Consider the following 27830-nt stretch of genomic DNA (forward strand, 5'->3'; position numbering starts at 1 on the left):
GAAATAAACAATAGAGAGCAGTAATATATTTACAGTACGAATAACTGTTCGCTGAAGACAAGAAATACAATCATAACAACATGGGCACGCCTATCCAGTTTATAGACCCAGTTACCAAGACTGCAAACACATAAATTATTAATTGCTGTTGTAAAGGAAACAAGTTATAAGCCATCACGCATTCATATTTGTGGGCTTAGTACATAAACATTAACCCCAAAGTGAACAGAAATCGCGTCAGGTGGAGAACACACTTCAAACAAGTACATAGTCGGGAGCGTAATTTTGCAACCAGTAACACATTAACACGTTAATAAAGTTGTCAGAAAACAAATTTCCGATCGATAAAGATTCACTACACTAAAATAAGTAACTGACACACGACCTATGTGTGGTTAGAAAACTTTAAATAAATCAAAAACACTTTGGAGACGCGATTAAATAAAGAAATATTACGTATCATATCGTATCCACTAGTTTACGTGACCGCGCAAATCTTTTCTACGCGTAAATGTAACACAATTTGTTTAGCTATGTTGTTGGTATACGACTTTCGGAACGTAAAACGCACGCCAAGGACATGAGACGAGTCGTGATAGAGGATTATTGACCTTTGGACCTAGTCAGCTGTTCTCGAACGAGCCATCTAACGTAAGGAGCTGAACTACAGAGGTCTCGGCGCATCGTCTCGCCGCGCCTCGTCATAACTGGGGAACACATTTTCTGCATCAGGTATGGAATACAGGATAAAGATGCCGTTAAGAATCAGTGGTCGACTATATTTTTTACTGTAAAATATTTCAGTTGAGACGGATTTGCTCGATGTTGGACTTACAATCTGTGACGTTGATTGTTCTCGAATAGTATGCGTTCATGACGTGGCCGTAAGTATCCCAGGAAGCGGGGGTAATGTCAAGATCATACTTCACAGGATCATTTCTGTAGTATGTCTTCAATTCTCTCTAGTTCAATACTGGAGTAGACGCAACCACGATGATGAGTGGTAGCACTTTCCCTGAGCGTGAGGCATGCGGAATGGGATTCGTAGGATCTCATCTGCAATCGATGATCGTTCACCATGCCTTCCGGGGCGTGGGAAGGGAATAGTGCTTTCCGAGTGGTTTTTTTTAATGTAATGAATCATAGCTGTTGGTTTCATAGACCACTGGTTAGGTACTAGCTGTTGGTTTCATAGACTACTGGTTAGGTACTAGCTGTTGGTTTCATAGACTACTGGTTAGGTACGGATACGATAATGTATGTGTAGTTCTCGTTGGTGCCTCAGGCTCATTGCATCGAAATGTAGTTTTTCGCTTTAGAGGCCGAACTGCATATCAAGAATTTAGTTTGTCATCGGCATGATACAGTTCTTTCAATTCGGGAGTCATTAAACGATGACTACTGTAGTGTCAGACGTGTTGCACACAGTGTCATTTCATCGTCGAAGTGAACAGAGAGAGACATCAACATTTTAGCAGCTCGAATTCCAGCGATCTTCATTTCTAGACGAGAAGCGAAGAAAATGTGGGTGCGCTGTTCTTAAGACTGAGTATACGAACAGCACTGGCACAAAGACGAAAGCTGACCCAACTTATTTACTTATACGGAAGTGGAAATTACAATTACAAATAGAATTTTTTTCCGTTTGTAAGACATCTGTGATGTAATAGACAAATTAGTTTTCGGGTAGAAATAATGTTAATGTTAAAAATTCGTCTGTAATCGTCGAAGTATTATTAAATACGTATAATTTCTTATGATTACGTGCATGGAGAACGTATGTTTCTAAACATCGCAGTGACACACTCGATTTGTCGAACAGTGTCTATACTAGGGACCACAGAGATCATTTGGTACGGAAACTTCCTAGAAGAATGTGTAATTTGTAGAATTCCCATTTTCCTGCCATTACAAGATTTATAAAATTCGTGCTCTTCCAGCAGTGTATATGACTGGTTTGCAAAATCAGGTTGTCCTGAATTCATCAAAAATGCATGTCTACGCGGAATGGTGCAGTCGGTTTAACGCCTATGTTTTGGGTACCACAGGCTAGCAGAATTCAGATGTATGCTTAGGGCTTACCTTCTGACAGCTGCTATTGCTCCGTGCTAATGACGCATTTCACGGTTTTCTTGAAGATTTTGCTGATGGGACGGATACATTCATGTTCTTCGCCAGTCGCCTCATCTCAAACTAATGCTTAGCAACGACGTGGGTCGCTGCAGAGACTCCTTTATTGTTAATAGCTGCTTCACATTGCTGTATGTTGTTTACTCTAAGAGGATAAATTATCATCGAACAATTAAGCAAACTATCCAGCGATAATAGCAGAGGCTGGGACGACCGCGGCAGATGCACTCGAGGATAATGTGCATCTGGAGTTTGGAAATACTCAGAAGAAATTAAAATGGGAAGAAAACGTGGATAATTTTGTTGTAGGAGACAGAAGTGACGCTCTAGTGCACTGCAAGTTATGTGGTTGTCGCGCGTAATTTTGTAAAGCTGTCAAAGTGCTTCCACGCCACCCGCCAGAGGCGCTGCATACGTTTGTGCGCTTACTTCATTCCGTTATTAATTAGTTGCGGAGTTACATTTGATTATTGAATGTTCTAGTTGTCGGTTCTGCCCTGCTTTCATGTAAAACGCCTCGATATAGTGTTCTTCGTTAACCCCTTAACTTAAAGGTTGTCTTCAAATTATATTCCAAAAAAATGTTTTTTATTAATGAAACACATCCTATAATTAATGACATTACATATAGACGTACCATATAGGTATACCTTTTAAAGTCCAAAGCAGTGAGGTACAAAATTTTGAAGATCACCGACAATAAAATCCCTAATATACCCGTGTTCTGGACGTTGACTAAACTGTACTTGATGTCATTTTTTAGTTTCTGTGTAGCTGTGAAGTCCGTAGTCCGTTTGAAATAGCTTGATAGTAGACGTCTGTCACATGAGCTACGGTGTGGCCGCCGGCTACCGCTTGGTTATAGGTAAATGCGAACTCGCCAATTCATTTCACAAATGCTGTTGGTGTGTAGCGCGGAGCAATGTTGGGGAGATATGTCGGAAATGAGAGAGACTCTGTCGGGACGGCTAATTTTAAATGACCTACAACTGAACTGCGGTAGACGACGCGTTTTGTAGCGTTGAATTTAAACTCGTGTCCTAAGCTAACCACAACCTCGTAACGTGCAATTTATCCGAGAAAGCGGTCAACAACATACAGCAGAACCAACGTCACAATCGCCTTGTTCCCGGCGGTTAAAGCTAACCTCCACAAGCAAGCTCAAGACAGAATAACAACTTCAGTTGCATCGATAAAAGAAAATTGTAATTTCTTGCCATCATTCACTGTAGTAGCAAGCGGCGCAGGTGACGTCAGAATGAACCCAACCAGCGCTCAGTAGCCTGCATTTGCCATAATGTATTGTGTTGTAATTGCACTTACGAATGAAAACAATGTTGTTTACGGCAGTGTGAATTTTTACTAGTGTTGCAATTGAGTTCAGAGTTACTGGTGTATTGAGCGATTTTGAGAGTAAGTTTTTAATTGAAAAATAATAGTTTGCTGCACAATCGTCAATTGTGGTAATCACAGCAGACAACGAAGTGAGTTAATAAATAGGTTTCACATATTTCCTAAAAACTATGAAGCCTAACGACAATGAATAAGTGCTTGTAAATGTACATATTTGTTTTTAGTTGAAAATGCTTGTGTCTGCTCAATACGTTTTACTGATTCGCATTATGAAAGGGATTTGAAAAGTGAACTATTGAATATTCCTTCGAAATGCAAGCTGTAAACTGACGATGTTCCAACTGGTAAATCTACCATTTGGTGCTGTTTAGGTCATAGTAATGAGCGTAATAATGAGAGATATATTTGTGCACAGAAAAGGAAGCTACCAAAAGAAGTACAAGATATGTTACAAGCAAATTTATTACCAGCTAATGAAGAAATTACTACTACTACTAGATAAATAAAAATTAACATAGCTGTAAATGTGACAATGCCTGATTACGCCAACAATTAGAAATTATGGAAATAGATATAAGAGCTTTGCTAAAAGAATGTGGACTTAGAGGATCGTCTCGCTCATAGCTCAGAGTTACTGAAATTAAAACAATGTTTGAAAAGTGGTTCAGGGCTCTTTTTCTCACTGTCAACAACAATTGGTTATGAAAGAACGGTGTACTAACAGGTCATCGGAAGATATTGAAAGGCTGCGACTCTAATTGTGTGATTGCGACTTTACGTTTCTTACCTGATAAACGTTATCTTTTCTCAGAGGCGCATTGAAGTATCCTCTTCCTAGTGCAGTCACTATTAAAAATAAGGCTCAGGTAATTTAGATTTCCACTATGTTTCATGGATTTGAAGTCTCAGTGTTTTTGAAGAGTCAGTCAAAGCTACAAACAAAATTTGAAACAGACGTAGTTCGGAAGCTTTACAGTAGCATTTCACCGACCACAGCAAAAAAGCCTAACTAATATAAAGCCTAATAATAATACACTAAAACCTTGAAAATCTCGATTACATTTACACCTGCGTATGAGTTAAAAATTAATGTGCTGTTTGGCCACAAGCTTCAATGCAGCGCGATGTGGCGGGAAAGTTTCACCGCGACGTCACGACTCAATAGTCCGCCTGCACGTCCCCCTAGCGCAATTCTACACATATCACAAAGAGTTTTGCATCACCACGGTTCGCAGCACTCCTGAAGGTAGACATTGGCTGTGGATATTGTATCACAGACACAGCCCGTTTGACTGTTCAGAGATGTCACTAAACCTACCCAAGGATGTAAACAGACATGCATTAGCAGCGCCTATTAGACGGAGGGGGTCCGACAGCCGATCAGTTCCAGTCATTCCACCAGGAATGAGGTACCCGGCTAGTGTTGTCTGTGGTTCAGCCATAACTGCCAATACTGCGGTTGGATCATATCCACATTGTTACTTTGTGCCAGGAAGGGCTCTCAACAAGGGAAGTGTCCAGGGGTCTCAGAGTGAACCATAGCGATATTGTTCGGACATGGAGGAGATACAGGGAGACAGGAACTGTGTATGACACGCCTCGCTCAGGCCGCCCAAGAGCTATTACAGCTGTGGATGACCGCTACGTACGGATTATGGCTCGGAGGATCCCTGACAGCAACGCCACCATATTGAATAATGCTTTTTTTTTTCAGCTAGCGGACGTCGTGTTACGACTAAAACTGTGCGCAATAGGTTGCATGATGCTTAACTTCACTCCCAACTCCATGCAGTGCGGTACAGATGAGCCTAACAACATGCCGAATGGACCGCTCAGGATTGGCATCACGTTCTATTCACCGATGAGTGTCGCATATGCCTTCAACCAGACAATCGTCGGAGACGTGTGTGGAGCCGAACCGGTCAGGCTGAACGCCTTAGACACACTGTCCATCGAGTGCAAGAAGGCAGAGGTTCCCTGCTGTTTTGGGGTGGAATTATGTGGGGCCGACGTACGCCGCTGGTGGTCATGGAAGGCGCCGTTACGATACGTGAATGCCATCCTCCAACCAATAGTGCAACCATATTGGCGAGACATTCGTCTTCATGGACGACAAATCGTGCACATCTTGTGAATGACTTCGCTCAGGGTAACGACAATGCTCGACTAAAGTGGCCAGCATGTTCGCCAAACATGAAGCCTATCGAACACGTATGGGATAGATAGACGCCGAATAGCTGTTGAGCAGTGGGACAATCTGGGCCAACAGTGCCTTCATGAACTTGTGGAAATTATGCCACGATGAATACAGACATGCATCAGTGCAAGAGGACGTGCTACTGGGTATTAGAGGTACCGGTGTGTACAGCAATCTGGACCTTTGAAGGTCTCGCTGTTTGGTGGTACAACATGCAATGTGTGCTTTTCATGAGCAGTGAAAAGGGCGGAAGTGGTGTTTATGTTGATCTCTATTCCAATTTTTTGTACAGGTACCAGAACTCTCGGTAGTGAGGTATTGCAAAACTTTTTTGTATGTGTGTTTAAAGTTGCAGTGGCAAGAAAAGCGTTTCTGAAGAAGAGAAATTTGTTAATATCGAATATAGATTTAAAGGTTAGAAAGTGTTTTCTGAATATGTATTTGTCTAGGGTGTAGTCATGTATTTGGAAGTGTAACAGATGTTGCAAGGCTGTGAATGAGTGTCGTATAGAATAGTTTGACAAAAACTCAAGTCGCAATTAGAATTTCATCTCTATAGATGGTGAAGAGGCTAACAGCTGGGCTGTACCGAGGGTGTTGGGAGATTGGCACCCACCAAGGCAGCAAAAATTGACCGAAAAGAAAAAACAACAAAGCAAAACTGTGTAAGAACCAACTGGGAGTAGTACGTAAATTCTCCTAACCATATCTCTGCCAACGAAAAGAAGGCCTTTCCCCAGCACCCGACTGTAAACTCCCGCTGTTGCGTTTTCGCCCAAGTAGCATCGCTTCTTTAACTGACTTCCTCCGAACAGACGTCTGTCGCTTATAGACCGCTTAGCCTTATACGGTAACAGTGCGCTTGGTTCACCCAGCTGTGCCATACCACAGTCTAATACATACAGTCGCGACACACTCGCTGATTTTTGTTGTACACCGCGACAACATCGCCCCAAGCGGTGGAGAAGCTACGCCGCTGAACACGGCATTCAGTAAATGTAATCAGTATCGTTTATATTCATTTTTAACATGGTTTTTACGAAAGGCAACGTATGTAGCGCAATCAATTGCAGTAATAATAGGAAGAAGACACCACATGTGTCATTCTTCAGGTTTCCTAAGGACCCTGAGAGGTATGAAACATCACATTAGAGCGCTCTTTATTTACGACTTTTTTCTTAACTGTATTGAATTAATGAATTTATTTTTCTCTTTTAGGAGCAAGAAATGGTTAGTAAATAGTAGAAGACAGGACCTGCTGCAAAAAGATGTCCTTTATTTGCACAATAACGTGAAGTTTTGTGTGTTACACTTCGAGTCAAACCAGTTCATGAGCGCGGAAAAGAAGACATTGGTATGGGATGCAGTTCCTACGTTATTTGACGTGCCGAATAAGCCACAAATAGTGACGATGAAGAGAAAATTGTCATACAAACGTGAAAGTGTTACTGTAAAAACAATAAAACTGTCTCCTGACACAGAAGAAACAGCTACCACAAGTGTTCCAACACGAGAGACATATATAAAATCACTAACAACGGAATCTGCAACACAGACATCTTTTGAAGATGAAATGCGTGGATTACGTGAAATTATTCGCGTGTTGTAAAATCGTGTGAAATATAAAAACGTGCAAATCATTAGACTTCGTACAAAATTACTATGTGACAAGGAAAGTGCCCATCGTAAGAATAAACTGCAACCACGTCACAGGACACAAGTACAAAAGGACAACCTCATTTTAAAAAGTATCGGTTCCAAGTACTTGAAAAAAGATGCTCTCGATTTATTGATAAGCCAAATTAGTATACCATTGAATGGAAAATGTGGCGCGAGATGGAAAGATGAAACTAAATTATTTGCACTTAATTTGTTGTATTATAGTACTCAGGCATACAGTTTTTTATCACACTGTTTTAGCCTTCCATCAGTATGTACTCTACAAAGGTATGTACAATTAAATTGTATATACAATTAAATCGTGAGATAAATAATAACATATTTCATCTTTTAAAGCAGAAAGTGCAGCAGTTACCAGAAACTGATATAATTGTTAATTTGTCTATGGATGAGATGTCACTAATGGAAAATTTGATATGACAGCTCTAGGGATCATGTTTTTGGATTCGAAGACATGGGTTTCATATGTACATCTGTGCTGTGGTTGCCAATACTGCATTAGTTATAATGATCAACGGTATCTTCTCAAATTTTAAACAGCCATTAGAGTATTATTTCTCCAAAGGACCAGTAGGAGCCACCCATCTGACATGCATATTTTTTGAAGTTGTCAAAATACTCACAGAGATTGGTTTGGTTGTAAAAACATGTGTGACTGACCAAGGCTCGAATTTTGTGGAGTGGAGGCACAGTCTGGGTATCACACCAGTTAATCCATGCTTAGTACACAAAGGGAGTAAGATCTACTTTTTTTTATAACACCCCACACTTGATAAAAAGCATACATAATAATTGATTCAGGTATAGCATTATCCACGCAACAGATGAAGGATGGAGTGGCACTGCTTCATGGAAGGACATTTGTCAGTTGTACTCAGGTTGGCCTCCAAGCTCACTAAAAGAGCTGTCCAACTGCCAGTTTTTCAAAAATGAGGGTAAGCACTGCAGTTCGTGTGTTGAGTCACACAGTAGCAGCAGGCATTGAGATACTTGTTACTTGTGGCACCATATCATCAATCTGCTACTGCTGATTTTTACCAAGAAGTAAACGATATTTTTGACATATGTAATGCACATAGTGTTAAAGGGCATGTATCCTTAAGGAACTGCATTATAAGTGCCTCCTCAAGACATTTGGAAATACTAAAGACACTGAAGCCATGGATACAGTCATGGAAATTTGTAGATGTTGATGGGAAAGATTTTTCATCTATGATTAAGTGTGTTAAAGGACTTCTGGGTAACATAAGCGCTTTGAACATGTTTGTTGATAATGTTTTGGATGGAACCAAGCTATATTTATTAACACCCAAAATTAATCAAGATCCACTGGAAAACGTTTTCTCAGTGATGAGGCATAAAGGTGGTTTTTATAGCAACCCATCACCACAACAGTTTTGTGCTGCATTCAATAATTGTGCTTTAAGCAAATTAATGAACACACACAGTGTATCTACCTCCAGTTGTGAGGGGATCACCTGGGGTCAGACAATAGTGCATATGAAAGCAGCGCCAAAATTAGTTGTTTCACCACTGTTGGACATCAGTGACACGAGTTCAGTGATCAGACTACCAAATGTGGAAGTCCAAACAGACCTCAGAGAGGCAAACAGCATGAGATATGTGTATTAAAGAAACTGCTTACAATTCATGACTCTTATAAATGTAGGACAGTACTTGTAGATGGCAGCCAAGACTTAGATGCAAATGACAAAGTTTATTGTCATTTTAAAAGTTATGAAGGCAACTTTGGAAGCCTATTTATTTGTACAGAAGATGTCAAAGAATTTTTAACTCATTGTGAGACTAAGATGACTTCTACTTTTGATGAATATGCTCACATAAGTAATTGTGGTGCTTTCTTTGTGAACAATTTTCCACCTGGGTGCTGTGCTGAAACCAAGCTGCTGTTAATAAGACTGTTTGTGAAAGTGAGGCTCTTTTACATTATTAAATTCAGAAATCAAGATTTAATCTATAGGAGCAAGAGAAGAAATAAAAAAGTGGTGAAGCAGGCTCATTTGGCTTGCTAAAGTGTTAGGACTGAGTCATTCATTTAATTTTATTTTCGTTAAATGTATCAATAGGATATAATAAAGTTTTAAAACAGTCATGCTTTTTATTGAGAGAACCTGATACCACAAAGAATAAGATGGAAATTGTATTTTTGGAAGCAGGCTTCCTGCAAAGCAGAATGTAATAAAAAGTAATGTGTCACTTCATTTTTACACAAGGAAGAGCATCTATATACTTCATATATGGAATATACAGTGTGTATTCTCTTACTTTCAGTGGAATAAGTGCGATTATATGCTACTTCTTAATTATTTCCTCAAGAATATGTTGCAGCTTACGTCACTTCATTCATTAGTTTGTGCTCTGTTTACGTATATTTCACGATCATTTATGTCTCTCGCTGTTCTCCTGACACTTGTGACGCAAAAATATACTAACTATTTTGTAAACTACGCACAAAACTAATTAAAAACAAACATTATTTTTACGTCTTATCTGCCGTCAGAGGAAGGCGAGCTTTCTGGCCGCTAGGGGCGCTAGTGTCACTTGAACTGTCATATGGTAACAACTTTCACAGCAGCGAGTGTCGCGACTGTATATATTAGACTGTGTCCATACACAGTTCACTCATGTTTAACAAACGAGTTTGCTGCTGCTTCGCTGTGGCATTGTAGAATCTCAAAGGTTGCCGAGCAGGTGCTGAAACAATATGCTCCTTCACAGAAGGTTCCAGATTTCTGCCGATTAAGGACTGAAGCGAGGCACGGGAATGGAAACAAGCAAAAAATGGAGGCGATAAGTAATTAACTTGCGCACCTTCTTACGCTGCACCAGAGTCGGTTGGTACGATCTCATGAGAGACTGCGATGTAAAGCCACGTCCACACTAGGGATAGGCAAATTTTTTAAAGTATCGATATATATCATTCGACATTTACAGGGTGGACATTATTAAATGACAAACGGATTCCTGATTGGAAATAGAGGGTCTGACGAGTGAAAGTTCTGCAACCACGTGCCTTGTGCGCTGCAGGCAGTGTGATTGACGCAACGTACTGTAAGTAGGGTTGCCAACTGTCCGGTGGTTGTAGGATGGCCCAACCCAACGTCAAAACTCCTGTTTTCGGGCTCCCTTAAATTGGGCTAATTTCATATTTACTAATTTCAGTTTTAATTTTTTTTACAGAAACCAGATAATGAAGTGGAGCCAGTTAAACTTTTCAATTTAATTATTATTTGTTTTAAGTATTTTGTATCAGTTTGTGTCACAAGTTGGAAGCATTCTGAATTTGACACAACGAATTCCAACGTATTTTGATATATGTCTGCATGTTCATTTGTTCGACAAGCCATGTCAAAGGGTTCAAAAAAGGCTTTGTATTTTTGTTACAGCGCACAGAAAGACGTCTTGCCATTCATCAAGGACTTACTAGACCCAAACATTTCAAACAAATGGCTGACATTTTTTAAGAGATGCAAAGCACATAATTTGCTGAGAGTTGTTCAACAGGTACTAGCAGTGTCACCGTCCAGCTAAACATCTGGAGCAGTGAAAGAAACAGACTGAGAGTGAAAATGCTGAACTGTTTGTGAATGTGCTGAATTTGCTAAATTTGTTAAATCTGACAACGAGAAAGAACTTGTTAAAGCCGTGAACTCAGAAAAGAAGTACAACTTCAAAATATAACTAGTAAAGAAACTAGAGGCTCACAGAAATGGGTGATTTCACAGTATTAACAGTGAGTATTGTTTTAAATAAATACACGCTTCCTGTTGTAGCAGCTATAATGTATCTATTGTGTAATATGTTTTGAATAATAATAACTCATTTCTGAGTTGTCCGGATTTGGCTCCAGTTAAAGTTGGCAACCATAACTGTAACCAGATGATTAGTCCAATATTCATGTCAAGAAAAGCCGAGATGCTTTTGTGTACGGCCAGTCAGACGGAAACGGTCAAGAGGCAGAACATGGTCCTCCAGATCAGGTGTACTCACCTCTCTGCACTTTCATCTTTTTGAGAGAACCCGTGATCACACAAATTCTCAAAAAGTGCGTGAAACGTTATGTGATATGGTACTTTGCCTATAGTCCATTTCCATCTGCTCTCGTTCTCCGTTTTTCCCAACGTGAGTACCGAACCACCATTCTGCTGCCTACAGTACGCTGCATTAATCAAACAGCCTGCGACACACAAGGAATACATGTCACATGGTCGAAGGAACTTTTCATTCGTCAGCGCTTTGGCAATGATGCATTTCTGGACATATGTTCATAGGACCCTTTTTCCTCCATTTCCAGCCCCTGCATTGGTCCCTGCAGTTCGTGGGTTTTATTAACGTTTGCCCTGTATAAGTGGTATCGATATTATCGAATCAGAAATATCGATATTTCGATATAGTGGTCAATATTTACAGGAATTAAAATAAACAAAATTGGTCGAAATCACAGAGATGATTAATAAGCATTTAAAAATTGGCAGATACTTTATTATATCTGACATTAACCAATAAAAGACACACAGTGTACTATAAAATCACTTATTTAAAAGAAACTGTTTAATGAAACCAATAATCATGACCGATAGAGGTTAATAGAACTTGCTGTGCAATATGCTGCCCTGCAGACACAGTTATTTTGGAAACTCACATCAACTTGAAGTCAGTTTTTTTTCCTTTATTGTATTTCAATGCACCATATGAGGCAGCACCATAGGCGTCGCTCTTCAGGCAAGAGACAGTCATTAAGTACAGAACATGGAGACACTTAAGAAAACAACAGAAAGGATGACATAGACATATAAAAGGGGAAACATAATGGAAGATAGCGGAAAAAAGAGGTGGTGACTCTAAAATGGTGATAAAAAACTAAAAACCTAAAAAACTACACTAGCGATGGATGGTGTAGCACATAACAATCACTGACAATAACACTATTTACAAGATCAGCACACAATTAAAATCGCAGCTCAATGTCACGGGACAACAGCACCAAACACAACACTGATGTAGCACACTGATGATGATGAGCAAACTGAAAGGATCTGCCAGCGGGATGGAGACAAGGGAAGAAGGGTGGGAGGGGTGGGGGCGCGCCGAAGGGGGCTGGGGAGGGAAACAGTCCGCTCTGGAAGAAGGAGGGGAGAGGAAAAGGGGGCCCTGGGTGGGAGGGGTGGGGGACAAGGCCAGGCTACAGTTGGTAGGAAGGGTAGATGGCTGTGGAGAGGAAGAAGGAAACCAGGGAGTGGGGAGGATCAAGCTGGTGAACAGTGTAAAGGATGCAGAGATGTTGGAGGAGGTGCGGCAAGGGGATGAGATCATACAGGATTCGTGTTGGGGAAGGAAGGCAGATACAGAAGGCAAGGTGGAGCACGAAGTGTTGTAGGATTTGGAGGGTGTTATAAAAGTGGGGCAGGGGGGGGGGGGGGCAGAGATCCAGGCAAGGCTGGCATAGGAGAGGATAAGGCAGATAAGGGAGGGAGTTGTAGGTGTGGAGGATGGTGGAAGGATGCAATCCCCATAGCCAGCCAGACAGGAGTTTCAGGAAGCGGGAATGGGGTTTCTGCCGGATGATCAGGAGGTGAGGGGTCTAGATGAGGTGACAGTCAAGGGTGAGGCCAAGATATCTCAGGGTGGGGGTGAGCTGGATGGGACGACCATAAATGGTGAGGTAGAAATCATGGAGACGGGTGGTGCGGCCTATGATAATTGCCTGGGTTTTGGAGGGGTTGATATGAAGGAACTACTGGTTACACCAAGTGGTGAACTGGTCAAGGTGGGTTTGGAGGGTGCATTGGGACCTTTGAAGGGGAGGATAGAGAGCCAGGAAGGCGGTGTCATCAGCATATTGGAGGAGGTGGACAGGTGGCTTGGGCATATCTGTGGTGTATGGGAGATAGAGGAGCGGGGAGAGGACGGAGCCCTGAGGGATGCCAGCAGTGGGATAAAATATATGGGACTTGGTGTCATGGAGGGTGACAAAGGAAGGGTGGTGTGAGAGGAATGAAGGGACCAGACAGACAAAATTGATAGGCAGGGTGTAGGTCTGGAGTTTAAAGAGGAGACCGGGATGCCACGTGCGGTCGTAGGCATTTTGGAGATCAAGGGAAACAAAAATGGCGGAGCGATGGGAGTTAAGTTGGAGGGAATGAAGGTGGATGAGGTTAAGGAGCTGGTCTTCGGAGGAGAAGGAGGGTCAGAAGTCACACTGTGTGAGGGGGAGGAGGTGGTGTTGATTGAGGTGGCGATGGATACGAAGAGAGAGGATGGATTCGAAGACTTTACTGAAGATGGAAGTGAGTCAGATGGGACGGTAGGAAGAGGCGACAGAAGGAGGGGTGGTTGTTGGGTTTGAGGAATAAGAGGACGCAGGAGGTCGGGGCAGAAGCCGGTAGAGAGGGTGACGTATAAATTGTCAAGGACAGTCAGGAAGGAGAAGGGGCGTTCTCTAAGGTGGTGGTAGGTGATACAGTCGTGACCAGGGGCCATGTTGCATTTTGACCGGAGGATAAGTTTAATGTCCTGTGCTGTGGTTGGAGTGGTGATGTCAGAGAGGGGTAACTGCCCCAAGTGCTGGAGAGTGGGAGCAAGAGGAGCAACCGAGATATCGGCGAGGTCCATGACAGTGGGGGAAAGAGAATAATCAAAGTGGGGGTCATCAGGGGCGGAGAAGACCTTGGAAAGGTGGGAAGCTAAGTGGTTGACGGGAAGGGGGCAGTCGTTATGGAGAAGGGGTTAATGGGTTGCGGAATGGGAACCAGTAAGGCGATGGAAGGCTGACCCATACTTGGAGGAGTTGATAGGGAGGGTGGCGTTGAGTCGTACAGGTCTGGTGCCAGTTACAGCGTTTCCTTGCTATAATAAGGTTCCGTATGTGTTGCTGCATTTGCTGGTGGCGTTGGAATGTATCCCTGTCAGGAGTGCACAGGAAGGAGCAGTAGAGGTGGTGGAATTTGCGGAGAACGAGGACAGCCCATGGAGGAAGAGTGGGATGGTGGAGGTGGATGGTTTTAATAGGAACATGGGCCTCCACGGCATCAATAATGGCCTTCTGAATGAGGGACGAGGCATGGATGATGTCGTCAGGATGGTGATAGGTAAGAGGGTGGCTTTCGACCTGAGTGACAATGGATTCTCAGTAGGCATCCCAGTTGGTGCGACAGTAGTCATGGACTACCTCAGGAGGGGGTGCAGGGTGGGGAGCCGAAGGGGGGTGATGAGCTGATGTTATGGTGAGGATGGGGAAGTGGTCGCTACCTGTGGGGTCAAGGATGTTGATGGCGATATGCCCAAGGAGGTTGGCGGAGGCAGTGAAAAGTCAGGTGTGGTGTTGCATTTGGGACGGGTGTGCTGGGGAAGGGGAACAAGGTCACCTTGGATCGTGAGGAGGAAATGATGCCACCGCTGAAGGGTGTCGGGAGCAGCTATGGATGTTGATGTCGGCGGCACTCCCATAAGCGGAGAAGGTGCAGTCAGTGTGGGAGATGAAGTCGTAGGGAAGAGGAACAGAGGAGCGAACATAGATGATGGCACAGCTAATGGTGAGGGTGGGGAAGAAGATGCTGAGGATAAGGTGTTCAGTGGAGTCATTAGGTGGGGTTGTGGCCGAACAGGGATGTGCTTAAGGTGGCTGATGGTTACTCCACCCTGCACTCGAGGACCAGGAGCATCGGTTCGGTGGAGGTTATAGGGAGAGGTGTGTATAGTATGGTCGGGCTGGAGAAAGGTTTCATTCCGGGGGAAGGTGTTGACCAAGTGATGGGAGAGGGTGTTCATGAGTAGGTATTTGTTGGTACAGAGGGAGTGGATGTTCTGGAATAGGATGTGACACTTGTGCTGCGCGATAACGGGAAGAGAGGGGGAAGGGAAGAGGCTTAAACTAGGGTGTCGAGGCAGGTGAAGGTGAAGTGGGCTTGGCTGTGGGAGTTAGTGGCAAAGGTGTTGAGGTGAAAGATGGAGCGGGCAGTGAGGTAGATCTGGAAACGGTGAATGTTTTGGAGGACTGGTGAGAAATCGGATGATGTCTTCAGCCGTGGGGGGTGGACAGAGGGAATTGTTGGGGTGGACTGGGGGATTGAAGGGACGGACAGGGACAGTAAGCTTGGTGGGTGGCAGGAGGGGATTTAGCTTTACACTTGTGGGAGTAGGTGGGATGAGGGCCATTGCAGGTGTTACAGGAAGGAGAGGTGGTGGGGTTAGAGCAGTTTTTGATAAAATGGGAGGCCTTGCAATGGGGAAAGGTGGGGGGAGGTTTTTGGAGTTGGGGGTCAGGTGATTGTTATACATGAGCAGTGGTAGGATTGGGGATGGGATTTGGAGGATTCAGCAGGGTGGCGACGATGGAAAATCAGGCCACCCTGGGTTAGGAGGTGGTCAACGGATGGGACAGACTCTGAAAAGACCTGCATGAGATAGGTGGGACCGGAGGCATTGTGGATACAGCGGGCAAATGAATTTCCAGGTCTGGGTGTGAGTTCAGTTCCGCGATCCTCCATGATCACCAGGCTGAGCTTGGTGATGACGTTGGTGTAGGTGGGGGAGGAGGGGGGGGGGGGTGATGGGGAGGCTGGGGCTGATGAGGAAAGGAAGGGTGTCAGGGATGTCTGGGGGCTAAAAATAATGCATGGGAGTGTACGGAGGAGGTCTGTATGAAAGGAGGGGGAGGGGGACTTGATGTTGAAGTCAAACTAATTGCTGTTATTAAAATGTTTATACTTTGCACAAAGTCACAGGCACAAATGTAACAGCCTGGGGACCGTGTCCCACTATGCAAAGATACTGTGTTCAGTTCAACTGTATACAGTATATCACATTCTGATTACCAGCTGATAATAGCAGAGCACCTAAACAACTAAAGGCATAGCTGGTATGAGGGTGTCAGGTTGCATGATTCTTTGGTGAATGTTGGAGGTACTGGGTGAATGGCTTCACCATATCGTGTACAGGATGAATGGCTTTGCTGTATTGTCAATAGATGGCCACTGACTTTGCCCGTTCTTGAGAATACTGTTCGTGCCTGACACGAGACAGCAGAAGTGAAATGGCTGACAACAGAGAAGAATTGGCTTCTTGGGAGTGAAACACTTCTGATACGTGTTCTGAGCATGAGATATTGTACTTAACACAAATGTTTCAGACAACAGAGCCCATTTTCCGTTAAATACCAGTGTGGTAATGTGTGCGATTTTTGTGCAGACTGTACGTTACCTTTACACTGTGTCTGTCTTTTCTTGATCCAGGCAGTCAGAGAGCAAGAGAAATGCACATTCTGCTTCGTAGCTGGGAGCAGAAACTGATAATTTCCACCATTCTCATACAGTGCTGTCATCAAATGTATGTATTTTGCACCTTGTACCTATCAGTTTACAATGATACTATCCGCACCTCTCCCTATACCACTGATGCTCCTGGTCCTCGAGCGCAGGGTGGAGTCACCATTGGCCACCTTAAGCACATCCCTGTCAGCCACAACCCCTCCTCAATGACCCCACCGAACACCTTATCCTTAGCATCTTCTTCCCCTCCCTCACCATTACCTGAACCACCATCTATGTCCACTCCACTGCTCCTCTTTCCTATGACATCATCTCTCACATTGACCACACCTTCTCCATGTACGTGACTGTTGGCGACATAAACTCGGAAGTAACAAGCTTTTATGAATATGCAGTATAGATACATTCATGTTCAAATCTGATGTTCATTTGTAGCACTGAATATGAAATTAAATTAAACCCATTGTAAGGTATTTACTGTCAAATTGCAAAGATTGGTAGTAGTTGGAATGGGCAAGAAATCTGCTGCTGAGAACTACTGTGTCTAAGAATCAAGAAAAGACAGAAAATTAAAATATTGCTTTCGACATTCAATATTAAATAATGATTAACCAATATATCGATAATTTAAATATCGACAACCAACGCCAATGTTATATCATAGTAATATCGATGTTCTGATGTATCAATATTTTTTGCTCATCCCTGCTCCTCTTTCCTATGACATCATCTCTCACATTGACCACACCTTCTCCACGTACGTGACTGTGTGGATGCCGGTGTGGATGTCAAACCGTGTTGCGCAACAAGGAAGTGTGTATTTTATAGACTATGAATAGTCTATGGTGCATTTGGTGAGTGTGAATGGGTGGGATGTGTTCCAGGAGAAAAGCTTTCACTAACATTTCACTGGTTATGAGAGAGACGCCATTATCCAGTGGTGCCATTTCTTGCCTGCCTATTGGAATTAGCAGATGGATGGCCAGATCCTGTGCTCACATCTCTTGCCACGGTAGTGAAAGTAGCAGCTGGGTGGCCAGAAATCTTTTCAATAAGGCAATGAATGGGTCACATTTATGAAACTGCATGTCTTTGTAATCACATGTCTTAATATCCTTAAATGAAAATGCATTTTCCTGTATACAAACATTAACACTTACTTAGTGGTTAGACATGTAAAAAAATTGTCCTTCACGTGTTCTTGCTGATAAGGAAATGATTAAAATGTGTAAGTATCGTTATACAAGATTTTACATGGTTCTTATATATAAACAACTCAATGATATTTCATTAAGTTTTGGTAGTATTCAGTTGTTGTTGAGCCACTAACAAAATCCAAACTTAGATGTTATGAAACTTTCTGGTACTGTAGTAATAATAGTTACGACCTCAGAAGTATCAGGTTTATATTAATTGCAAACACTCTCAATACTGCAAGTATGCTATGAGTTAATGACATTCAGCGATAAAGCCGCTCCTTTATCATCATCCTACTTTTTATCTCACAAATGGAAATTGATAACTAATTTAGAGAGATCCGCTTCAGATGTACTAATATTTATTCAAACCACAACTGCTTTCAAGGTTTTAAAATTCCACCTTCAGGTGTATGGAATTATAGTATTTTGTAATACATAACACGAGGTCAGGCCAGTTAGTGCAAGAGTTCCAATCATTGCATATTAGCGGAAACTGTCTGCCACTGGGCGGCTGCATGGTAGAAAGCCCAGCCACTGTAGCACAACTGAAGTGGATCTCTCTGAATTGTTATGCCTCTCAGTTGCAGGTGTCATGCGTACCAGATCTGGAATGGAAATCAGATTGGTTTCACATTTCTAATTATGATTTATGTACAGAGTTTATATGTAAACAGTGCTTTGCATTGCGCGTAAGCTCATTAAGCTCCATTTAAGACTGGAGAAATTCTTTCCATGAGGACTTTGAATATTTTTATTTCATGGTGTCAGTCAAGGACACCCATACGGAAATTTCGGGGGGGGCATAGATATGGGTTCACAGAGTGTTTTTGATATTCTGGAAGATGAATGGCGACATGTAAGCAGTCATAAAAAACTTCCAGTTCCAACCCTGTTGAAATCATGCATAATACCAACTCTTTCTTGAAAGAAAAACTCCAGACTACACTGTATTTGTTCCTTTCCATGAGAGCTGTTGAGGAGGGGGAATGTGATTTTTTTTTTTTTCCCCATTGCGTCTACACCTGCATCTACATAGATACTCCACAAGCGACTGTACAGTGCGTATCGGAGGGTACCCTGTACCACTGCGTGTCATTTCCTTTCCTGTTCCACTCGCAAATAGAGCGAGAGAAAAACATGTGTCTCTATGCCCCTCATGAGCCCTAATTTCTTGTATCTTATCTTCGTGGTCCTTACACATAATGTATGTCGGCGGCAGTAGAATTGTTCGGTAGTCAGCTTCTAAATGCCACTTCTCTAAATTTTCTCTATAGTGTTTATCGAAAAGAAGTTGCCTTCCCTCCAAGGATTCCCATTTGAGATACCAAAGCATCTTCGTAACCATTGTGTGTTGTTTGAGCCTACTGGTAACAAACCAAGCAGCCCTCTTCTGAATTGCTTCGATGTCTTCCTTCAATCCAACCTGGTTTGGATCCCAGAACCTCGAGCAGTACTCAAGAATAGGTCACACCGGTGGCGTCCTTTACAAGAGACCACACTTTTCTAAAATTCTCCCAATAAATGAAAGCTCGACCATTCCCCTTCCCTACCACAGTTCTGACATGCTTGTTCTATTTCGCATTGCTTTGCAACCTTGTGCCCAGATATTTAAACGAATTGACTGTGTCAAGCAGGAAACTAGTAATACTGTATCTGAGCAGTACAAGTTTGATCTTCCTATTCATCTGCATTAACTTAAATTTTCCACATTTAGGGCTAGCTGCCATTCATCACACCAAGAATTCTTCACGCTACTCACATATCTGTAAACTTATTCCATATACTCGTACCTTCATTAACAGCCTGATAGAGGCACCATGTCAAATGCTTTCTGGAACTCTAGAGATATGGAATCTGCCTTCATCCATAGTTCTCAGTATATCCTGTGAGAAAAGGGCAACTGAGTTTTGGACGGGCAGTGCTTTCTAAAACCATACTGATTTGTGAATATAAGCTTCTCAGTCTCAAGAAAGTTTACTATATTCAAACAGAGAATATGTTCAAGGATTCTGCAGCAAACAGAAGATAGGGATATCAGTCTGTAATTTTGTGAGTCCGTTCTTTTACCTTTCTTATATTTTGGAGTCACATGTATTTTTTTGCTGGGCAAGAGATTCATGATAAATAAATTCCATCCCTGGTGATTTATTTGCTTTCAAATCCTTCTGTTGTTTCTCTAAGCCAGGTATGCTTATTACTGTGTTGTCTATATGGGAGTCTATCTGATGGTCAAATCAAATGATGGTACATATGTGCTCTTCTCCTGTGTGAACAATTTCTTGAATGTGAAATTTAAACTTCACCTGTCGTTGCGCTATCTTCAACTACCACACCAGACTTTTCAACAAGGGATTGAATGGAAGCCATAGACACGCTAAGCAATTTTACATTCGACTAGAATTTTGTCTGGTTCTCTGCCAGATCTTTTGCTGAGGGGTGACAGTGGTAATTGTACATTTTGCTCATTTTTAGAGAAACTTTCGCAGATGCATGAATCGCTACTAACCTTCGCTTGTGGTCATTTATGCGTTCCCTTTTGAACTGAGAGTGCAACAGCCCCTGCTTCCTCAGCATCAGCCGAATTTCGTTATTAAACCATGGTGGGTCTTTTCCATCCCTTATCCACTAACTAGGCACATAACTTTCCACACCACAATTTACAGTCTGCTTAAACTTTGCCTGTAATTCCTCTACATCCATCCAGTTCACTGTCTAAGTGAGATGTTAATAACTGCTTGTCTGCTCTATCTAACAGAAAACTCTCCTAGCCTTCTTGACTGATTTATTAACTTTTGTAATCATAGTCACTATAATGGCATCATGATTGCTAATCCCCATTTCTATTCTGATATTATTGATAAGGTCCAGCCTATTTGCAGCTACGTCAACGATGTTGCCATTGTGTGTGAGCTACTGAGCTAGCTGCTCAAGACAGTTTTCAGACAGCATGTTCAAAAGTATTTTGCATTACTGTCTGTCTGTATCCGCTGCAGTGAATCCATAGACATCCCTGTCAGTACTCAGCAGGTTGAAGTTGCCTCTCATCAGTATTACACAATCTGGGTACTTCCAAGCTATTGACCATAGACTTTCTTTGAATGACTGTAGAACTGTCATAGTAGCATCAGGTGGCCAGTAAAAACATCAAAAAATTAACTTTATTTCACTTCCACCTATTACATGCCACCAGATGACTTCACTGTCACACTCAACTTTGACCTCTGTAGAGACAATATTTTTTGAACACTCCCCCTCCTGTGGCCTCTTAATCTGTCTTGCCAATATACGTTCCTTGACTTGCCAAATATCTCAGAGATCTCCACTTCAGATTGCAGTTCACTCTCCGTCCCAAGAGTAATTTGAGTGCAAGAACTTTCCCAGAGGGCAGTAAATTCGGGAACTGTATTACGAATACTTTGACAGTTTACTGATAAAATTATGATAGTCGAAGTGTTTTTATTCTGAATGCCATTTGACTTTCCTTGCTCCATATTGACTGACGAGTGTTCATCAGAGCACCTCACACTACCACTTAGCCTAAAAAAAAAAATCCCCTCATGTTCACTCCACAAGTACTCTGCTACCCAAGTGGCAACTTCCTTTGTGTAGTGCCTTACAAATCCCCACACAATAACACAGGTCTAGAAATCTGCAGCAAAGACTGTCACAGAGTCAACGTAGCCCATGTCTGAGACCCTCCACTCAGCTCCAAACTAAAGGACCACGACCAACTGTGGGAATGATCCTGCAAATTGCAAGCTTCTCTTGCACCCCACACCCGAGGTCAGCAGTCTTCACCATCTCCACCAGCTGTCTGTACAAACTGAGGATCGCCTCAGAACCCATGCAACAGGCATCGTTGGTGCCGACATGAGCCACAACGTGCAGACGACTGCGCCTTGCATGCTCAATAGCCACACACAAGGCAGCCTCCACATCTTGGATGAGGCTCCCCGGCAGACATAAGAAGTACACATTGGCTTTCTTTCCAGCTGGGAACACTATCTAAGGGGCTCCAAAATGCACCAAACATTAGACTCCCAATAAATAGTGAACCCCTCCCCCAGTGTGTCTGGTCAGACACTGCTGAAGGAGCGACCATCTGTCCACTTAAAGGGTGAATGGGCGAGGCCAGGCGACCAGTCTTCACATTGGTCCTCCACCATGAGCAATGCGAATATCTTACCATCTACCACCCACCCAGCTGTGAGGCCAGATCCACCATGATAGGTGCACTAGGAGGTGCCTCAGAAGCAGAGCCCATGGGCAAAACACCTGAGGTGTCCCATGCGACGCGCCAGATTGTCCACCACTGCTATACTCCAAGGCAGCAACCTGAAGGTGACTGACCGTAGTCAAAAGCTCAGAACTGCGGCCAGCTCCTGCATCTGCACACAGTATATGCACACATAATTGTTCTTGTCATTACAGTAATCTCTCTGTTGTTTTGTGTTAATTGCACCAGTTCTTAGAGAAAACTTGTAATATAAAAGATCCAGTCATTAAGGGAGAATTTATAAATTTTGTTTTTAAGTTATTGTTTACTGTTCTGCAAAACACTGCAGTAGCCACAGTGTAGCCCCACTGTGAATACTGTTCTCAAGCACGGGGTGAGTTAGTTGCTGTTCGTAGGCAGCTAGAAAGCACCCTGACAACTGTCACACAATTGTAAGACCTACCAAGATACAGGTACCAGAGATACCAAAGGTACGTCAAGTACTACCCTCTCCCCTATGTGCTGTCGCAGCTGCAGGAGGTTCAGGATCTTTCAACATACCTGCACTTGACTATGAAAGGCAGTTCGGTAGTAGGTCTAGGGTCCTGTATAAACGAGACGAATCCTGGAGCAACTCAGGGTACTACACCCACTTCTCACCCAACAATTTCAAGGTGCTACGAGGGCTATCCACAAAGTACATTACGTTTTCGTTTGTGTCCATTAGGGGCGGCGCTAGCGTGGCCATCTTGGTGTCATGGCATTCCGCCGCTCAGTCAGCATCCTGCCGTGCTACAGAGAGGTTCGTGCTGTACTCCGTTGAGTTACTGTGACAGTTTGAAATGTCAGCATTAATTGAAAATGCCTCGAAGTGTGAAGTGCGTGCTGTAATAAGGTTTCTGACTGCAAAAAACTGTACACCGATAGAAATCTATCGGCAGCTTTGTGAAGTGTATGGGGACAACATGATCACTGAAGGTGGAGTGCATCAATGGGTCATAAAATTTAAAAATGGCCGAACTAACGTTCACGACGAAGAGCGAAGTGGAAGACCCAGCATAGTGACTGCTGAACTTGTCGAAAAAGTCAATGCCGCAGTCCATGAAAACCGTAATTTCACAATAACGGAACTCTCTATGAGTTTTCCACAAATTTCACGAAGTTTGTTGCACGAAATCATTACCGAAAAGCTTGGTTACCACAAGTTTTGTGCAAGATGGATACCAAAAATCTTGACAGAGATTCACAAAAATCAGCGAATGGCTGCAGTGTTAACGTTTTTGGATGCTTACGAGAAAGATGGCGACTCATTATTCGATCGCATCGTTACTGGTGACGAAACATGGGTTAAGCATGTGAACTGCGAGACAAAATTGCAGTCAATGCAGTGGGGGCACACAAATTCCCCCCAAAAACCCAAGAAATGCATGCAGACAAGGTCGGCAAGAAAGGTGATGGCGACTGTCTTTTGGGACAGAAAAGGTGTGTTTTCTGTGAATTTCCTGGAAAGAGGCACTACAATAAACTCTCAAAGGTATTGCCAAAATCTGCACAACCTCAGAAGAGCAATACAAAACAAGCGCAGGGGAAAGTTGGGCTCAAAGATCTTGCTGATTCACGACAGCACCCGGGCCCACACGGCAAATGCCACTCGTGAAGTTCTCAAATCTTTTAAGTGGGAGTTGTTTCCTCATCCGCCATACAGTCCCAACCTGGCACCGAGCGACTTCCACTTATTCCCAACAATGAAGAAGTGGTTGGCTATGCAGCATTTTGATGACGACGCACACCTTCAAGAAGAGGTAACCACGTGGTTGAAGGCGCAGGTGACCAAATTTTATGACGAAGGAATTTCCAAGCTCGTCCATCGCTACGATAAGTGCCTTAATTTAAATGGCAACTATGTACAAAAGTAGTATTTAAGTGTGGCTTTCATCTGTATATAATAAAAAAATTTCCAATACTTTATTTGTTTTTAATTCCAAAACGTAATGTACTTTGTGGATAGCCCTCGTATTTTGTACTGCAACTGAAACTTCACCTATTCCATCATGTGCATGCAGAATAGCTGTTGGGAAATCTGCTGCTTTCCATCTCAAGGGGAGGCAAATGCAAAAGGGCAAGTGTGCCTTAATCATCAGCAGTTGAAACATACTGGGAATAATGGTACCCCGTAGGAAAATGGCAGCAAGAAACGGTAAGGACCACCCCAAGCACTATTTATGTATTCCTGGAGACCTCATTCAATATGTTTGAGAGGCTGTCCCTGTAACTATTGAAGGAACAGGGTGCAACTAACTGTACAGAACAATGCCTTTGAGTTGCGAGATCATACTTGGCTCATTTCAGTGCCTGGCAGAAATAGTTGGGAAGACCAGTCTTGTTCAAAGCGCTTCAACAAAGATCACTATCTTTGGTATTGACCCCAGAGCTGATGATGACCCCCTGAGTCTGAGTTGAGTGGAATGCCTGAACAAGGGACAAGCTAAGTTATGACTTCCTTGACTTGAGCCATAGGTTTGAAAATTGTAGTGTCCCACTCGCTGGGCCCAGTGTGCAGTACACTGTAGAGGTGACTACCCAGATAGCTGACTGTGTGTGTGTGTGTGTGTGTGTGTGTGAGGAGTACACACAAGGTTTTTTCTTCCCCCCCCCCTCCCCCCCCCTCCCAATACCTGTAAGAGACTTTGAAGTAATAGTGTGAGATCCAAAGAAATGCCCCTGAGAGTAAGAATATTAACATCCTAGAGATCAACTGCCTAAGCATTTGCATCATTGTACATTTTTATGGGACAAAAACAAACACTCTCATAAGAGCCACTGCTTGTCTTCTTATACTATGCAGCTGCAGTTACGTGTCTAATACTTCAAGCAAGATCTGTATTATATCAACATTAAAGTTACGCAGAATTTACATCCCTGAGTACGAATACTCTGATTAACTGTTATAGTTGTCTACAATTTTGTATTCTTTACCGTTGTTTTTCATGCATGGTAACTTGTTTGGACTGTTGCACCAGAATATAAAACTCCATGTGGAAAGGCCTACAATTTACCCTAAATTCACTCATGTCACAAAGCAAGAACGCCGTTAAGGAGTATGTGTATCTAAAAAGTAAGACTCTGGGACCTCGATGGGTCCTCCACAGGATGTTCTATTATTATCAGTTTTACACAATATTCTTACCACATGCTTCTGTAAAAACTTTTTTGACCTTACCTGAATTTCACTAGAAGATTATGCTACATGACAGTAATGAGTGGAAGTATGAAAAATGTTCTAGGAATCCTGTCTACAGGCCAACACATTGAGAAAGATACCTAAGTGCAAACCAAACAGAACTGGGCCTTTTGTAACTTATCCACATGCTGATGCAACCTTAGTTCATTATCCTTCTGGGTGCCTAGAAACTTTACATATGGTGCCTTACCCACTATATATCTGTTCATCTCTACTTTTGGTACCATTAAGTCATTATGACTCATCTGGAACTGCATAAAATGACTGTTAGTAAGATTAAAGCTTAAATGACAGCTATATCTATACTCTGCAAACCACATGAGGTGCATGGCAGAGGGTACGTAACAATTATTAACCTCGTGATCCCTGTGTGAGCAATAGGTAAGGGGTTGTAGTAGGCAATATTCTAGAACTGTTTGTGCTAGTTACTTGTAAGCAATATCCTTTGTAGACTGGTTGCACTTTCCCCAGTATTCTCCCAATAAACCAAAGTATACCACCTGCTTTACTCACAAGTGAGCCTATGTGATTATTCCATTTCAAATCCCTACATAATGTTACCCACATATTTGTATGAATTGGCTTATTCCACAAGTGACTCATTGACATTATAGTCATAAGAAACTATATTTTTTTCATTTCGTGAAGTGCACAATTTTACATTTCTGAACAATTAAAGCAAGCAGCCAATCTGTGCACCACTTTGAAATCTTATTAAGACCTGAATTAATATTTATGCAGCTTCTTTCAGACAGTACTTCATAATAGATAACTGCATCACCTGCAAACGGTCTGAGGTTATTATTAATATAGACTGCAAGGCCATTGATATACACCATCAACAGCATGGATCCCAACACACTTCCCTGGGGTACACGTAAAGCTATTTCTACATCTGATGATGACTCTCCATCCAACATAACATGCTGTGTCCTCCCTACCAAAAAATTCTCAGTCCAGTCACAGATTTCACTTGATACCCCATATGATCATGTACCATTAGTACACCTCCTTAATTATTCTCTTGGCTGTGTTTGGGACATTTATCAATTTTGTAACTTAATCAAAGTTGAAGAATGCTCCTATGCCCACTTACATCATTTGTGGAGGTCAGTAGCAGAACAGGTTCAAGTGCCCAAATTAGTATTAATTAATATTTCCCTACTTCGAGTTTATTCTTATTCCTGTTTGAATCATTTGTTAATATGATCTTCTGTGTTTGGTGCTACGATATAACTCCATCCATACAAAGAGAATGCCTCTAATGTAGAGTGTCCATTCAGCCTCTTCTTCTCGGGACAATCCATTTTTGTCCTACAAAATTTTCCACTGTCCAGAAAGTTCTTTTGGGGATGTTCAAGTGTCCTGCATTTTTGTGAGTCCCCTTGGTTAAAGTATTTTACACTAGCAATTTACTGCACTACTATATAAGCTAGGAAGCAGCACTTGTACAACTTGCTCTACAATCTCTGTTTATTTACTGTTTCGCACTGTTGGTTTATATGATAAGAATATCCATTTCTGTTGTAAGCAATCTGAAGGCATTATAGAGGATACATGACAAATTTATGCAATCACTGTTTCATCATGCCAGAATGAAAGTGTAATTTTAACTGAAATATAAAAAGTGAGTTTTTTTAATCACTGATAGTGGAGAAACAATTGAATGTATGTTTCTTTTCCTCAGTGAATTCTTTGTTGTCAGATGAAGGGGAGGAGGGGGACAGAATGAAATTTGAGAAAGTGCAGGCCTTGCTCATCGTCAGAATGCACTTTACTGAGGTATCATGTGTTCATTTTTATGACAAATTGTCAGTGCACCATGTAATCGTATCATGAGAACAACATTGAGAATTTCTCAAAACTTGTGCCTTCATTTCAAATCCAACTTTATTCTAGTTTTGTACAAACACTCTCTCCTCTAAGAATGTGCAGCTTTTCTAGTGTATTACTCTATTCATAAGCTATCATACATTTTATGTAACAACAGTAACTGCTTAGGACAGTCTAGGTTACAGCTATGAACAGAAGTTTATTAAGGTCACATGTAAGCTTTATGTATTGACTATTTATTAAAATGAGTTCAGTCATTCCAGATTAGTGTTTTACATTTCTGTGTATGTTTAACCAATGCACTTGTAAATTTTTGCATAGTCGTGCTAAAAATTGCATTTACAAATAAGAACTGTGAGAAAAAATTAAACATTATGAGTAACACATGTACTCGTATATAACTTCAAAGGCAAAACAGTCATTGTACCATAATTTTTTATCTTCATGTTGAATTCTGTTTCTGAAAGTGTCAATAAGTACCATTTCAACTGTTACAGGATGCATACAGTGGCCATGGTGTACTTTGGTGTATCATGCAGCCTTGTTCAAATGGCTCTGAGCACTATGGGACTCAACTGCTGTGGTCATAAGTCCCCTCTGCAGCCTTGTTGGTACAACAGTAATGGAAGAGGGTGTGTCAGTTGCTGATCCTACACAGTCAGTGAGAAAGCAGCAGATGTGTTTCAGGGCAAGA

At 42.2% G+C, this 27830-nt stretch overlaps 1 long non-coding RNA gene and 1 other non-coding gene across 2 annotated transcripts; both read left to right on the forward strand.

The window, feature by feature from the left end:
- The first annotated feature begins 647 nt into the window (after window positions 1–647).
- Window positions 648–27830, forward strand: LOC124607019. The gene is made up of 3 exons (XR_006978757.1): window positions 648–732; window positions 10768–11114; window positions 27634–27830. It is a non-coding gene; the product is annotated as an uncharacterized LOC124607019 (long non-coding RNA).
- LOC124608409 lies at window positions 915–1122 on the forward strand. The gene has a single exon (XR_006979053.1). It is a non-coding gene; the product is annotated as a small nucleolar RNA U3 (small nucleolar RNA).

The sequence above is a fragment of the Schistocerca americana genome, chromosome 3 (assembly GCF_021461395.2).
Source record: "Schistocerca americana isolate TAMUIC-IGC-003095 chromosome 3, iqSchAmer2.1, whole genome shotgun sequence".
In the NCBI taxonomy this organism is placed as follows: Eukaryota; Metazoa; Arthropoda; class Insecta; order Orthoptera; family Acrididae; genus Schistocerca; species Schistocerca americana.